Source organism: Cynocephalus volans, chromosome 16 (assembly GCF_027409185.1).
Source record: "Cynocephalus volans isolate mCynVol1 chromosome 16, mCynVol1.pri, whole genome shotgun sequence".
Taxonomy (NCBI): Eukaryota; Metazoa; Chordata; class Mammalia; order Dermoptera; family Cynocephalidae; genus Cynocephalus; species Cynocephalus volans.
Window position 1 is genome coordinate 56390105 of NC_084475.1, and position 17232 is coordinate 56407336.

A 17232-nucleotide genomic window follows, 5' to 3' on the forward strand; every position below is an offset into this window, starting at 1 on the left:
TTAGTGAAATTGCATCAATCTGAGCTAGAGAAATTGCACCAAATTTTAGCTTGATAAAAGAGTAAAGATTAAACGCAAACTCCATTTCATCTTTTATGGACACCCCTCCTCCCCTGACGCGTCACCATCAGGGCTGAGACTACTCACTTTGAGTCTCTGGTCATCAGCTGTCCTTTCTTAACTACAGCAGTGGTTTAAAAACTGGCAGGGGTTTCAGTTTATTTGCCCTCACTCCTCCTTAAAAGAACACTCCATTGTGGGCTAATTATTACAATGGCTTACAGACTCTAAACACCAGAAAAATTTCTAAGCACAGCCCTCCTTTAGGTTAAGTGGTATCATGTTCCAGTGTCACCTAAGTTTTGTTTTACAGTAAAGGTAACTTTCCTAGGAGGGCTCTCAAAGGATCAAGCCATAGAAACACTTATTTCCTCTGATTACAAAAGTAATAGCATATATTTATACATATACATGCATGCTCATAAACAACTTAAAATCTTATAAAATATAGCATAGAAAGTGAAAATCTTCCATAATCTCACACAGCTGAGAAAAGCATTTATTTTTTTCAAGGCATACATTACCATTTCATTTATTACTTTACAGAAAAATGGGATTAAACTCTCAAATCAAAAGTGTACTGTTTTATACTTAGCAATATGTCATAGACATCTTTCCATGTCAATCTGTACAAAGCGATCTTCTTTTTAATCCTCTTTTTAATGACTCCTTGGTGTTGTACTGTATGGCTGAACCATACTCAACCAATTTCTTGTTAATGCCTGTTGTGTTCTTTCCAGTTTTCCTTGTAACAAATATTCTTGCAAACATCATTTTACACTTAAACATCTTAGAGCATTCACAGGAGTATTTATTTCTCTATGATGAATTCCCAGAAGGTGAATTACTATTGGGTCAAAGGGTATGAGCATTTGATTTTTAATAGCTATTTCCAAATTGCCCTCCAATAATTTTATACCCATTTACACCACCCAACCACACTATAAGAAAGAGCCAGTTTCCCCACACTCTTAGCAACATTAAAAATCATGCAATTTGGGAATGTCTGATGTGAGTTAGGGGTTAAGAGGTTCAGCCTGTGGAGTTTTTTTCCCTTTGTGAAACAAAGAAATCAAAATCTGCTCTTCTCCCTGCTGACCTTCCTGCTCTGGGCGAGCCAACTACCCAGACAGACATCTAGTTAATGTGAGAGGAGAAAATTCTAACACCTAATGCCTGCATCTAGCTGGATTGATTAAAGATAATTTGTCAGTGAATGTATAAGAAAATGTGTTAGTGACAGAATACTTATTAACTTAACTATTAAAGAAATGGAAGTTGGTCCTGATTTTTTAGCACTGCTGTTTTAATATAAACAACACATTTAATCTTGCAACATCAGAATGTTTACATTTGCACAATGTTTTGATTTTATCCCTAGTTTATAGGCTCAAAGTAGTTTTTAAAATCTATTCTTTAAAGGTGTGTGAAAAATGACCCTGAACCAGCCCTGTAAGGAAGAGCAAAGTTTGCCAACACACAGGCTTAAGGACCCTGTTCTGATGGTTACTATGGTTTACATTTCCAGAATTAGGATCATTGGGCATTAGACTGAAAATAAATTTTAGGGGTTATCTAGTCAAAAGATTATCGAACTCTGCTCCACAGAGCCTTGGGATAGTTTCAGGGAGATGGGAGGTTGATGGAGGAGAAAGACAACAGGAGATTAAGGGTTCATGGTATTCCAACCCTAATTCCACCACAGCAGCCCCACTTTGATCTGTTTCATACAGTGGATTATATATTTCGTTATCTGGAGCAAGGTGGTTTCTCATTTTCCTCATCTGTAAAATAGACATACAAACAGCGCCTATTTTAAGTAGTGAGGATTAAATTAAATGCTACTATACATGTAAAGTGCTCAGCCCAATGCCCCCCACATCCCAAGGACTTGGTAAATGTTTGCTCTTTTATTATTTAAGACTTTGCTTTGAAAAAGGATTCTACTGCTAAAAAAGTAAGATTCAAAACCAATTTATTTTTGTCATCTCTAAAAAAGGCAGTTATTTCAGAAGAAGTGGTTGCAAGTTTTATTTATTTCCTGCTTCCCCATCCAATGGTGCTTCTTATTCTCAGAGCCCAGTCTAATTTTGCCGAGACTGCTGGAGGTTCTGAGGATAATGTGTTTCCCCACACGCCAGGGGGCTCCACTGGCCACCAAGCGTGGCCAGGCAACAGCTGCTCTATCTGCATTCCCATTGATTTGTAGAATGAATATGGCAGTACAAAAGCTTTCCCTGGCCTGTGGGAAAAGGTCCCTGCAGGTTGACCATGAGAATTGAACATGAAAGTTGTAAAATCTTAGAAATATTACCCAGTTGCCATCTTTCCCATAATTATGAGGACTTTTGAAAGGAGTTCAGAAATGGACATTTATAACTTCTAAGACTGGCTGAATTTTCTATTCTTGGCCAGATGTTTTTTACGGGAAGAATTCATCTAACAAACATATGTTTTTATCAATCTTTTTCTTGGGAAAGCTTGTCTTTGAACAGGGGAAGTTTTCAAGTTTTTCTAATGAATCAGAGAAGTGAGGCAGGAGGGAGAGAGCCTCAAGCATTTTCTTTTTTGACTGGTCTAACATGAGACCAAAAACTAATGGAGTAAGGGCAAAACCTCCCAAACTGCATACTTGTATCTTTTCTACCCAGCAACTCCTTTCATGCCAGTCACTGCTGATGCTTGATAGCCAGATGTGGATTTAGGGAGAGGCTTCTCTATGTCGGGGCCATTCAGGGTCTATAGTAGACTTAGGAACAAGTAGACATGAAAACTGTAGACTTCAAGGTTGAAAACAGCATTTAATGAAACCCCTCCCTCCAGACGCTCTTGATCAAAGTACACCCTTGCACTAAGACAATCGATCTCCAGTTGTATACATAACATTTTGGCAACATTCTGTCCTCATTGCTTTCAACAGAGGCTTTAGACCCCTGAATCTGGGCATCATCCCAGCACTGAGATCCAGTTGCATTACGCGGACCAGCAGACACAGCACCAGAGCCCAGGCCCGTGCAGCTGCTTCTTCTAAATTCAACTCTGCGAAAAATTACTTTCCAGAAAATAAGTGAAACCTGATGTCTTCTCCGGGTGGTTATTTTTGCGCCTATGAAGTCAATAAAACTCTCCAGATTTATTAGAAAGCCCTGCTGTGGAAGACAAGACCACTTCCTATTCCCTAGCGGAAATGTGTGCCTTTCCTTTCTGCAACCTTCTGACCACAGATTTTAATTTTATTCATTTCTGTTATTTTTCCCAGAAAATTTGTCAGAACCCTCTAAGATAAGTGGCTTGGCCTGCATTGAAATTCCAGTCTTCTGCATCCAAGAGTGACGAGCACATTTCTTACCCTCTTGCTTTGCTTCCTGACCTCCTCTTTTCTTTACATCAGAATCAGCAAGGGTTTTGGCTCTCTCTCCTTTCACCACTCTAAATACTAAATGTAACACCTACCAACAAATTATGCTCCTGTGAGAGTCCACTAACCACAGGTTGATGACCATAATAATGACAACTGGATTCAATTCTATTCAATGTTATTTATTGGTCCCCTACTGTATGCCGGTGCTGTACTGGATATAAAAAGGCGAAAATGTAGAGGATGATGTGCTTTTTTTCAAGGAGCTTAGAGTCTACTGGGGGAAACAAACATCAACAAGTAAAAGTCATTTAGTGTGGCAGGATTCATAATGAACTCAGAGTCTCGTGGGGTACAAAGATAGGACATGGAAAGCCAAGAAAGGCTCTTGAGGAGATGGCTCTTGAGCTATGTGTTTAAAGATGAGTGGGCTTGTACAAAGACATACACACACTCTCACTCTCCACCAGCTTGTTGCCAGCAATATAAGGCCAGGTCAATGGACAATGTGAAAAATGATGTCAAATAACAAATGATTTGAAAAGTTTGGGTAATGAAACAAAAACTCCAGAACTTTTACATTAAAAGGCATACTGCCATTTTATGATGAAAAGAAGCCATAACTTGATGTGATAACTGTTAGCCTATAAATCTGTTATACCTGTGGACTGTTTATATTAAATCCCATAATTAAAAGAATTGTATACATGTGTCAATAAATAAATAAATAAATAAAGATGAGTTGGAGTGCATAGCAAGCAGAGGGACTAGAAAGTGCAAAGGATCCAGAGGTGGGATACAGCATGGTACATTTGGGACCTAAGAAGTTGTGAATTGAAAATGAAGGTCAAAAGGTTGTAAACAACTTGTATTCATATGTGAATATGAGTGTATATTTTTTAGGTTATAGGGAACTATTGAAGGGGTTAAACTTTACAGCAATTGTGATACCACAATCAAAGAGAGAGGGGGACAAGTTGCTGAGGGCTATCCAAAAAGAAATAGAGAGCTTGTACTAGGCTAGTTGTTGGGAATGGACAGGAAGATTTAGAGTGACAACCAAGAAGCAGACATAAAAAGGTGGTAGAGAGGTGATGCTATCTACCCAAAGTGAATCATTGTACAGTATACACATGTATTCAAGCAACACATTATACCAGAATGACTTTTAAGCCAGTTGTATTCCATTATCCATGAGTGAAAATTACCCCCCAAATCCTTTTTATTCTAAGTTGTTGACTCACTAGTTGTTGTTTTTTTTTTTTTTTCCACCTACTTTGAAAAATGACTTGAGGTAAGAAAGAAATTCTGTAGCTAAAGCCAGGGCCACCACGTATGGCTGTGCAGACCAGGTGTGTGAAACTCCATGCACAACTCCTTGGAATTATGCAGCGTGGCAGCCTTGGCCATTTATGCACTGATGAAGAGCATGTCTAGGACATTATTCCTGATTCAGTCATTCTGAATATGATATAAAGAGATTCTTACCATCGCTCTCTTGATTAGCTTCAGTTTTGATTATCCTTGTGTTAATATGCCATATTATTTCAGTTTAACTGGCATATTCCTTGGATAATGACTTCTACTTCATTCACTCCTGTTCTAAAGCTTTAAGTGAGAAGGTGCTCTTGTCTGCATTGCTCATTCAGTTTTGGCAAAAAAAAGAAGCATTTTGGAAGTCAGAGGACACTTGGTTCATTCCCTATGAACTTGGGCAAGGCACCCAGGCTCAGTTTCCCCAACTGTATAAAGAGACATTAATGCCTACCTCACAGTCTTGGTGTAAGGATTAAATGAACCATTTCAGCAAAAGTGCTTGGCAAATAATAAGTGACAGGTTTTTGGTACTCTCTCTGTGTCATGCACTGTACTGGATGCTTGATATATAGTATCTTGTTGTAATCTTTTAGTTATACAGAAAAGAAAATTTAAGCTCTTTGAGGGCAAGGTTTATTTATCATTATATTCCCAGTCCCCAGAATAGTGTCTGCCTCAATATGTACAAAAGGGGTTAAATAGTAACTTGACCGAAGTCAAAGTAGCAGAATCAGGATTCAGACCTGTGTCTGCATGATGTCAAGCCCAGTGATTTCCCAGTTTGTTTTTTTTTAAATGGCATGGAAGCTGGTGAAGTGCCGCTTTGTGCCTTCTTTTACTGCTAGTTTTCAAATTATTTAATAATCACCAAGTTAGAGTTCTCAAGATAAGTAATTTCCACCTCTATCATTAAAAGGCATTTTCAGAGTATTTCTGCGTTGGTCAAGCTCATGGCTGATAGTTCCTCAATCCTGAGCCACTCATAGTTCCATGTTTTAATGCTTTTTTGGCTAGCCCCACCTACCAGAGTCTTCTGCAGGCTCCAGATTTCACATCTCCAAACTAGAACTCATTGGCCAGCCCCACCTCTCCCTTTTCCACAGCCACCCCCCCAAAGCTCTGCTTTCCCTTATGTCTGAATAGATGGCGTTTCTATTACTCCTTCCCTTCTTCTCTTCTAGTTGGTCACCAAGGTTTGTTGTTTCTACTTCAAAAAAGATTTTAAAATCTGACTTTTCCTTTTAATCTCAGTGGCTACTCCCTAATTCAGTCCTTCACCATCTTCGGCCTGGGTAGTTTGGACAGCTTCCTAATTGACCTTCTTAGCTTCAATCCCTTTCATCACCAGCCCATTACAGGAAAAATTAGGTTCCTATAACATAAAGTGGATCAGACACTATCCAGCTCTTAAATCTTTGGTGGTGTCCCTTCCCCTTGAGGCTAGAAGGTCATGCTCCCTACTACATGCTACTAAATTTAAAACCAAGCCCAGCCAGATTTTCCTGCCACTCTCCTCATGTATACATGGCCTTAGTTATATTGAACCACTTCATTCCCCAACAGCTAACACATTTTAGGACTTTGTGACTCTCTTCAAGCAGCTTCCTTTTCCTAGAATGACCTTCACATCCTTATCAGCCTTGAAAACTGCCGCCCATTTCTTAAGGCCCAATCTAATATCGCATCCTGGGTGAAGCCTTTTCTGCCTCACCCGCATCTGACCCAACAACAATTAATTGCTCCCTCTTTGCATTTATCATAGCACTTTCAGTATTTTCGTTAAAGTTAGTTATTTATGTATTAATGGTCTTTAAAGCCTTCAGGTCAAGGACTATTTAATGCATTGATGTAACCCCAATCTCAGCACAAAAATCATTAACTTTTTTCCATTGAAGGACAAAGAGCACATTGGTTTTTTAAAAATTAAGTGAATAACAGTGTAAGTGGTAAGAAAAAGCCAAATTATATAGAAAGTGGGATAATAGATGTTTGGGAATGCCCGTAGTATAAATATGTGTTAAATCCATAAACACGTCTACTATATAAACACTTGACTTCACTTTAGGCACAACCTTGCTTAATAACAAGGGAAGAAATAACTACAAAAAGGACAAATTAGCCTCAAGATAAAGTGAGAGGCTGGAAATCCATGAAAATCAGATCACTCCTGATAGTGAAGTTGCTTCAGGCTTGGAGACTTCCTCACCCTGCTATGCGTCACTTTCACCACAGAACATTTTTAACTCCTGCTCTTCTTGGAATTCTATCTGTTTCTTTGTTTAAAAAGTATTTCCAATCAGCCAGAGGACCAGCCTTTTCTTGTAGTTGTGCAGGCTTCGGTTATCTCTGGAACTTATATCATCTTACCATATTTATATGCCAGCTTTGGAAATGAGATTTTACTTTTCTGTTGTGGGAGAAAACACTAAAACCTATAAAGAACTATAACATTAAAAATATCTAAGTTCATAATTCTTAGGGTATGCAGTCTACAAATCCTTCCTGAAGGGTTTTCAGTGGTATTACAGGACCTGTTTTGGATGAGGAATCAGGGGCTCTAGGATCTAATTCTGGCCCTGCCAGTAGTCATGTGGGTTATCTTTGGGCAAGTCACTTAGACTTTAGTCCTTTCCTATATTTCAGGAATGGAAAAAGTGGCAAATTTGGAGCATCTAGGCCACATCTTGCCCACAGAAGCACTTAGTTTGCCCCTAACAGTGTTTAAATGAGGTAACAGACAATTTAGCTGGGAAACTTCACATGAGAGCATAGGTTTTTGGTTTCCCTTGAGAAGATCTGACCACATGAGTTCCATGTTCCTATTCAATTTGTAGTAGCCGCCCCCTTTAACTGGGTGTGGGCTCTCCAGAGCCCCAATGACCCCATGAATTTCTATTGCCCTTTTGTCTACCCTACACAGAGACAAAATACCAGTTGCTGTTTGTCAATGTTTTCGTACTGAGTGATATTAAAAATATCTAACTACTAAGGCATGGGGACTGACCCATCCAAATGGACATCAAACTTTGTGCTAGGGCAACATCCTGGAGGTCCCCTGCTCTGCTCTGGTTGGTCATGGAGAAGTCTAAGAGCTCCTGGAGGAGAGGCAGGGGTTGAGCATCACTCCATAGGCTTAGAGCAGCGTCTATACACCAATTGGTAAGGACTATACTAACCTTAGGTGCACACGATTTGAATGTCAGCCCTGCTAGAACTTTTTTTCTCATAGTAGAAAGAGATGTTCCTGTACATATGAATCTTACTGAAAACCAGAAAATGAAAGAAAAATAGAAAGAAAAGGCAGAATGATTTTTTTCTTGTCCTGAGTTGCTTTGTTCATTTACCAACTAGCCTCCATAAGCATCTGAGTTTGATTTCCTGATACTAACCAATCTATAAACTCTTTTCCAGCCTAAGCATAAGGAGCTTCTAATTTTATCCATTTTATAAATGGACTGAAAATTTTGCAAATCATATGGAAGAAAGGGCATTGTACAGAATTTACATAAGGTCTAAAGCTCTGATAGAAATAATAAATCACCAATAAATTATCTCAGTTTTCTTTTTGGGCTTTTCAATTTTAAAAGCACTCTGATATTCTTTTTTTTTTTTTTTCTTTCTTTCCATTTTTAATTTAGCCATGGCTATTCTTCAAATGGAATTAATGACCAAAAGCTAGCCTCATTCTCTAATTACAGTAAGAGACACTAGACAGGAGTTGTTCCAGACACTGACCCATCTTGGCTCAGGGAGAGGCTCTGGGTGGTTTTACTGTGTGCTGGCTTAGTACCTGGGGCCAGGAAACATCTGTTATAACACACGGTCCAGCGGGTGCTCTGCTTAATTATGAAATGGCAATGCAGTGTCCCTTTGAGTTGGCTGGCCGTAGTTTCGAATGCTACACTATCAAGCAAAACATAATTTTTGATGTTCTGTGAACTGGACCTCTAATCCAAGTGTTGAATCACTTTGAGAAGAGTGACAAAGTTAAACTTTTGCCCTCAGGAAAAAGGTATGGAGAAAGACAAAACAAAGAATTGCTTTCTAATAGAAATGGAGAAGCTTCGATAGGAACAGGCATCCCTTGTACAGGGAACGGTGGAGCTGATCAGGAATGACTCACACTTCTAGAATGAGTTGTTTATGTAGTACTTCCTCCTCTTCATTCCAGGGATCCCGTTTGGAAGGTCAGGGATGATGACAGTTAAAAAGCAAAGGGAAAGCTGGAGAAGGGTGGAGGAAATGCTTGAAACACCAAAATGCTCATTCACCTTGAATGTGAGGACAAATTTCTGTGATGAGTTCATGCAATCAGTATGGGTCAGGACTTAGAAATTATTCTTGGAACCTGTACACTAGGGAATTCTTTGCAGTGGTGTGAATCTCTTATTAGCAGTTATGAGAACTTACTTTTCCATATCCTCTTAAATGCTGATAGGAGAATAGAGCCCATTGCCGTCAAAGTCTGCTTTGGGATATCTTTTGTCTCACAGCCTATTGTAATCACTTCCAGACCAGTAGTATATTTATGATTTACATCATGTTACAAAGAAAGAAGTCTTAAGGATTTGATTTTTTCTCTAAATCTTTGTGAATTATTATTTTACACTCATTGCCAGGGTTATTTTTAAAGGAGGAAGTTGATGAACTTTCAAACATGTCATTACATGCTCCGAAATGGCAATTCTTTGTTCTTTCAAAGTTTCTTGTAGAAAAGGGCTGTGTGTGTGTGTGTGTGTGTGTGTGTGTGTGTGTGTGTGTGTGTGTGTGTGTGTGTGTTGTATTTAGAAATAGGTAGAGAAAAGAAATGGGTATAAAGGAACACTTGAAGTTCATATTTTGGGCTTTTGTCACTACAAAAGTTGACAGATTTGGGGGAATCTTTTCTCACATTTGTGGTGGGCTTTGAAGGGGCAACTCCGCATTCATTTTTAATCATGTTTCAGTAACTAGGGGCAGCAAGTGAAGGGTTAAGGCCTAAAGCAAGGAAATATCTCTAAGTCAGAAAACAAAGGGATACTTGCATATTTCTGAAGATGACATCGGATCAGCCTGTGGATTTCAAGCAATTATGTGATATTATGATTCCCACTGAGTATGCATTAGTTGGAATACTGTTCTTTTTATTTCTCCGTGTCCTGGGGTTGTACACTGAAAGAGCCCTGTTCAACTTCGCATGTCAGGATTTTGAAGGAAAAATTATAGTAAAATATGTTTAAAACAGTGGGGCCTTATGTGAGTGAACACAACATTTTCCAAGGCTTTCAAAAATCCTTTTGTTAAAAATCTGGTTTTTATTTTTGTTTTTTTTTCTTTCTTTTTTAAAAAATTTTTTCTTTTATTCAAGGTTTCACCTCCCCTCCTTCTCAGAGAAAAGAGAGAAGTTTCAAAGGATATCCATAACACAGTCTACATTTAGGGCCTGGGGACTTATAATGATTTGTTTTAAATGAGACACCCCACATAGAAAATAAACAAGTGAGAAAAGTTGATCTGTGTGTATAACTTCAGTTCCAGCAATGGTGATGACAGTCACAGTGTCTAAGTAAATGTCCCCTAGAGTCATCTTGTGAGCAAAATGATTACTAACTGAGGTTTCTGTGAGTTGAAACATGGGTTGTTCATAAAGGGTAGGAACTTTTCTAGAATACAAGGAACTGAAGACTCAGCCCATGGGTTGCTCTAAAAGATGAATTGTTTTTTAAAAATTAAATTAATTAAAAACAAAACAAAAAACAGACACAGAAAAGGGCATAGATTAGGAATGATGATGAATGAATGTCATATTCTTATGTTCCATAATATTCTTTCTCTCAAAGGAGGGAAGTAACTGGTTTGATCAGTTAGGAGTTACATTAGCTATCAATGACAGAGACTTGACTTCGGTGGCTTACACATACAAGGGTTTATTTCTAACATAAAAGAAATCCTACCTCTGGCCATCCAAGGCTTATATGGCGGTCCTCAAAGTCATCAGGGACCCAGGCTCTTTCTATCTCTCTGCTCTTTCATCCCTGGGCCATGATGTCTCTCTCGTCATCATGTGTTCTTTCCAACCACGAAAGAGGAAAGGAGGAAGACAAAAAGGGTACCCCTCCTAGCTGGGTTATCTCCCTTTAAGGAGCTTCCCCAAAGTGCCTGAGAACATTTTCACTTACAGCTGATTGGCCAAACTTTGTCACAGGGCCAGCACCTAGCTGCAAGGGAGCCTAGGAGATGGTGTCTTTTAAGAGAGAAAATTACTGCCCCAAATGAAGTCAGGGTTCTGATACTAGTAATAAGGGAAGAACTTTCTATCATACTCATATATAACATCCTTAATGTCAGTACATCATACAAAGCTTATTGATTACTTTTGTCTGAATTACAGCATTTAAGGCACTAGCTTAAGAAGCCAGTTCTGCAGTGCATTACCGCAAAGCACATGGCCAAAATGATTACTTTTGTACATCACTGATCCTTTCCTCATTTGAGTAGTTTAAGCTATGAAAGTTTTTGTGGGCATAACTAAAAAGCAGAAAATTTCACACACTCTTTAGGCTCTAAATTAGGCAAACACAAACAGTTTCTCACCTAGAAATTATATTTAGAAATGGTTGCATAGTCTGTAGTCTTTTTCTTCTCCATATTGTTGTTGGAGCTTAAACATTATTTCTTTTAAAAAGTGGATATATTAGAAAATTTGTCTGTTCTTATGTGGAGAAAAAGAGGAAATTGTAAAGAGTAGCTCCAGCTTCAGAGACACTATTTCCTGCAGGGGTGACCACTCTGCCATGAACTATCTCACTGCCTGAATTTCTTTACTTTCCTCTTTTATGCTGCTTAAAATCCCACCAATTAAAGATTCACTCTAACAATGTCAGTATTTTTTAAGAGGTAACGTTCTTAGTTATTTAAAAGTCTGTGCCAATTAATCAGACTGCTTTCCTACTGACTATGATACCGCTTCACTGAATGGGAATATTTATTTTAGTTTTTCTTTTGTTTGAGAAATAAAACATACTCCTGGCAAAATATCCAACCTGAAAAAACGATACACTGTGTAAAGTAAGTCTCCCTTTCACCTTAGATTCCAAAACATTTTCCCTCCCCAAGCAACACTTAGTAAACATTTTTGTGTGTCTTATTCTAGAGATGTACTATGCATGCATAAGCATACATAGGTTATTAACACACATATACACACAATGCAAATATATAAAAATCCTTTCATTTTACCCAAATGGACACATACTGTGTACACTGTTCTGTGCCATTTAAATTTTTTTTTAAATATCATTGGAGAATTTTTTTTATCAGCACCTATACCTTCTACATTAAAAAGAGAGAGAGAGAGTCTCTGCTAAAATAGAAGTTTTTGAAGAGGGAAGGAAATACTATACTTTTGGAGCATGGAGTATTTTGCTTCAGTATTTCATTTGAAAGCAATAGGGGTGTGGGGCTTTTAAAAGAAAACCTTAGGAAGAAGGATGGATTGACTTGGGAGTGTACTGCCTGGGTGTGGTGTTATTTCCACAGAAAATGATGTTCCACATTTCTGATAACTAGGTTGACTACACATCTAAATTTCTGTAGCATAGTGCCCCTCACGTCTGTTGTCCTGGCATAATTTTTAATAGTTCTCACTTTCGTTCTCAAAATGGCTCCAATTTGGATGACAAATATGTGATCACCCTAGTAATAAAGGATTGACAAGTTAACTAGTTAGATCAGCTGCAAAGATTAAAAAGGCAGTCTAAACCACCTGCAAGTGGGGGCTTGTCTGGCTGGTATCCAAGCTTACCTTCTTATGAGTGGCATGAACTGGGCAAGTTATTCAACTACTGTTTGCCTCAGTTTCCTCAGCTTTCTAAAGGGAATAATAGTTGCCTCATAGTGGTATTACTAACATTTGATAAAGTGATGCATGTGAAGGGCTTATCTGGTTTATATTTAGTTTAAAAGTCTGGTTCATATTTAGGGCTCCATAAACGTAGCTATTTATATTATTTATTATTCTTATACCCCTCCTCCTGACTACTTCATTCTCACACTGCATAAAATTTCATTGATTGAGATTCATTTAGGTGAACAGGCATTATCTTCTAAAAATGGATTGTGGTACAGCCATTGGAGAAGAAAAACTTAGGCATGTATAGGACTGTAGGACAGTGATTATTAATTGGAGGATCCTACTGTGCTTGCCTACCCCCCAGCCCTACAGAAGAGGGAAATCAAAGTATAGTTTGGAAACAGATTTGAGTCAATTTTGGCATTAATGTTAAAAGTTTTAAAAGCTCAAAAACATTAGAAGAGGATGCAAGCCTCCCACGATTAACAAAGGGGAAAGGCATTTGAAATGGTGGAGAGACACCATTATAGCCATTTGTATTACACAAGCAGTATTGTTCTTATAAACTGTTGATCATGGAATTACTTCAAAGAGAGGGCTCAGCAGAACTTATAACCAATGACCTCCCAGCACATCTTACCATCAGATATAACTTTCCATACATTTAATATTTCCCCCCAAATCACCCTGTAATGGATCTCCCTCTGGAAGAAGCTACCTACTGAACAATGAGTAACCATTGTTTGTTGAGACAACCTGGAAACTCCTGAGGCCTTTTAGGGAAGGATAAAGGAACTTAGACTCAAAGTAGGAGTGGGAGTGGGTGGACAGAGCTATTGAAAAGGCAGGAACAGGTATTTTCCTTCATATTCATTTTCTTAAAATTACATTACGTTTCTGTGGAAAGCTATTTTGTAGAATAACAACCTCTTTATGGTTTCAGCAGCTGAGACATAAAAGACGGTTTGTGGTTTACTGTAAGTTCTATATGAGGGTGAAAATTCCCTGTTTCCTGGTTATTTTAATGAAAATAAGAATAATGTTCTGTAAATAACTTGACTCTTTTAACCAAGGATCTCAAAGTCTTTATGTCACTATGGTATTGTATCATCACTTTGGTTCTGGGTGAGAAGATTACCAGAAAGTTTGATTTATTTTCACATTACAAAAATCTCTTTTCTTCCTTCTTAGGTTGTCAGATTTTTCTTTAATTAAGGGAGAAAAAAAAAACCCATCATTTAACCCTTTGGGATAGGATATTGGAATACTTCTGGATATTGTCATTATTTCTTATCCAAATAATGTACAATTTTATCAACATATTTAAAATGATTGGCTCAATCCAGTAAATAGACTTACCTCTGTGCTATAAGCTAAAGGAAAATTTTAAATGGAACATAGCACCACAAACAAAACTCCTTTCGCCCATGTCTACAATGCTTCTGAGTCTTCCACCACAAGAGCCCCATGGAAGCAAGAGAAAGCCAGCTCAACCACAATTATTAAAGTGAGGGAGGGGATGGCAAAAGGCAAATAGAGAGCCTGAGGGCAAACGGCAAAATGCAAACAACAAATCAGGGACCTATTCTTGCCTAATACTCTCACCAAATTTTGACCCAACAAGCTGGTGACATAAATAGAAAAATGTTATCAGGGCAGGTTAGAACTAAAGGGAAATGTCTTCATTCACTTTGGGCTGAATCTGAATTTATCTGTATGGAAAACAAGGAAGCAAAGTAATCCTCCTAGAGTCAAGACCACTGAGACCTAAAAGGGAAATGGTTAGACCGAGCTCTTCATTTATGATAATGAATTACAGGAAGTGGCTGCCTAATAAATGCCAGAAAATTCTGTTCTTCTCTTGCCTGGACCCCCCTTGCCTCAAACCTAGTGCCAGAACAGAGTCATTTTGAAGTGTAGCAATGACTGGGGTCATACTCTGTGCCTGCCATGGGGCTTTCCATACAATGTCTCTAATCCCCACAACCATGCTGCAGAGGAAGATTACCATTCCTGTTTATTAGAGGAGGAAGCTTTGTGATTTGCACAAAACCACACAGCCAGGATGGGGCAGAGCAGGGATTCGAACCCAGGTTGGTGGTAGCCAGGTGCTGTTGCTAGTCCACCTCGTCTGTTCCTCCATCGCCCAGATCTCCTCTGCATTAGGGGGGGTCCTATTCCCTAACCCTGAATTTTCCTCCTTGTGTCCACCTGACTTCCCATGCCCCAGATTATCAAAGCACCTGCAGAACGAAATTTTTCTCAATGGCTTTGGGTACAAACAGCAGTGGTGGTTTAAAATCTCCTAAAGAGCAAGTATCATTGCCTTTGTGGCCACTTTCATCTAGCCCACAAAATACAGCTTATATCTGTTTATGTTCCTGCTCCTTTTCGTCAGAGTCATCTATCTTGGCTCTTTGATCTTGTTTAGTTTGTCTGGGCTGCTACAATAGAATACCATCGACTGGGCGGTTTAAATAGTAAACATTCATTTCTGACAGTCCTGAAGTCTGGGAAGTCCAAGATCAAGGTAGCAGCATGTCATGTTCTTGGAGAGGGCCTCTTCTTGGTTCACAGATGGCTGTCTTCTCCTTGCATACTGCAAGAGAGAAATCATCTCTCTTGTGTCTCTTCTTCTATGGGCACTAGTCCCATTTATGAGGGCTCCACCCTCATGACCTAATCACCTCCTAATACCATCACATGGCAAGTTAGGATTTCAACATATCAATTCTAGGGCAGACACAACCTTCAGTCCATAATAGCTCTCTTCCCCATATCTTTTATTTTCTGTCTACAGCTTCTTCTCCGTCTGTCTTGTTTTATTTTTAAACTCATGGACTTCAGTTTGTACTCCTCAATTCCAACATATATTTGTGACCCATGTATGAGCAGGCCATGCCAGTACCAATGGAAGTGTGAAGATTGCTGTAACTAGCACTGTCCAATAGAATATTCTGCAATGACGGAAATGTTCCATGATCTACACTGTCTCACACAGTAGCCATTTGAAATGTGGCTCATGTGACTGAGGAACTGAATTTTAAGTCTGATCATATTTTAATTTTAATATAAATAGCCACATACAACTATGGCTACTGTATTGGACAGTGCAAACATAGGCATCCAAGGAAGGTTGAAAGATGGCTGCATTTCTGGATGTCTCGGGATCTTAGAAAACCTCCACACACTGGGTCATTCCTGTGGCTCATAGGCCACTGCTGGGAAACCCAGGTAAGGGCTACTTCTCTGGTAAGAGGTCTCCAAGGATCCAGAGTCATGTTTAAGAATAAAGATCTGGCTAGGCCTAGAACTGAGAGGGGTATGGGGGTAGGAGCATGTCTGGAAGAGGCTAGAATAGTCTATGGGTTGAGAGATGTGGTCCAATTATAGAATAAACCATGTAGGACAAGACCTTGACCTTACAACTTACTAACTTACTAGCTGAGATTTCTTGGGTGAGTTACCTACCCTCTCTGAGCCTTAGATTCCTCATCTACAAAATGGATAATAATATAATAATAATAACGATAGTAATGCCTGTTTGTGTACCTTCTAGATTTGATGGGAATATGCACACCATCATGGATGTGAAAAGCATTTTCTAAACTGTTACTGTTCTTTAAATAGTAATTGTCGTTATTTTGGACCAATGTCTGAGATCTAGAGAAGTCACAGACACACATGATGTGAACACATCTAGGCAGCTGATGCAACTTTGTGACTATAGCAAGTGAGTACCATGTAAAAAAGGAGTGTTATCTAAGTGAGTGAAGAAAAATTTTGTCTAGGGCCCAGGGCAGGTCAATAATATAGTTTGGATTCTGGGCAGTTAGGGTGACTTAGACAAGAACAGTATTTGAAGAGGCAGTGAGAGAACCCAACGGAAGTACAAGTCTACTAGAATGGAAGCTCTAAAAGGGCAAGGGACCAGAACAATGCCTTGCATAAATAAAGTAGCCACTCAGTAAATATTCGTTGAATGAATGAATAAGGGCAAAACATCTAGAGTGCTCCTGACTCAATTCATTTACAGAGGGCAGCAAAATAGTGGTGCCAAGATGTTTTGCATAAAGCACCAGCTTTTCATATCTGCTTTAGCTGGAGAAAAGGTTAAACACCTGAGCATTTGTTTTGTTTTTCAAGTGGAGTTCAAATAGGCACTCATAGTACACCTCTGACTAATTTGTCTCTACCCTTAAGGGCAGAGAGAAAGACACTTGGCTCCTAATAGATACCCAGTCAGTACTGGTTGAAAGATCGCGTTATCTTCCTAAAAGAGTTATAGTCTTAGAGATAGTTTCTAGTAGGAAATCCTTTATGAAGCAAAGAATGGACTTCTTGAGGAGTGGATGAATAACAACACCATGTTTGAGAACAAAAAAACAGGGCACGTGCAGCTTCTGTTGACAGCACCAGAGAGACAGAAAGTGGTGAGAGAGAGAGAGAGAGAGAGAGAAAGTTAGAAGTCCTTCCATTTGTGCAACAAAGATGGTTGGGTAAGTGAACTGCCGCTGCAATATTAGAGAAATACAGCAAACAGAGAATGAAGCCCCAAAAGGAAAAAGCGACCAAGAAAATTATGAGATGTTAGAAGGTTTTGCAGAAAGGGCTTCCCTGGTGATGTTAGATGTCTTGAATACTGAATTTCTTGGACTGGATACCT

At 38.9% G+C, this 17232-nt stretch overlaps 1 long non-coding RNA gene across 1 annotated transcript in view; it reads left to right on the forward strand.

Moving 5' to 3' along the window:
- Positions 1–3311, forward strand: part of LOC134364735 (uncharacterized) — a 46187-nt gene extending 42876 nt beyond the window's left edge. Inside the window, exon 3 of the long non-coding RNA XR_010021881.1 lies at positions 2981–3311. This is a non-coding gene — a long non-coding RNA (uncharacterized LOC134364735). The remainder of the gene's footprint in view (positions 1–2980) is intronic.
- Positions 3312–17232: the final 13921 nt, after the last annotated feature.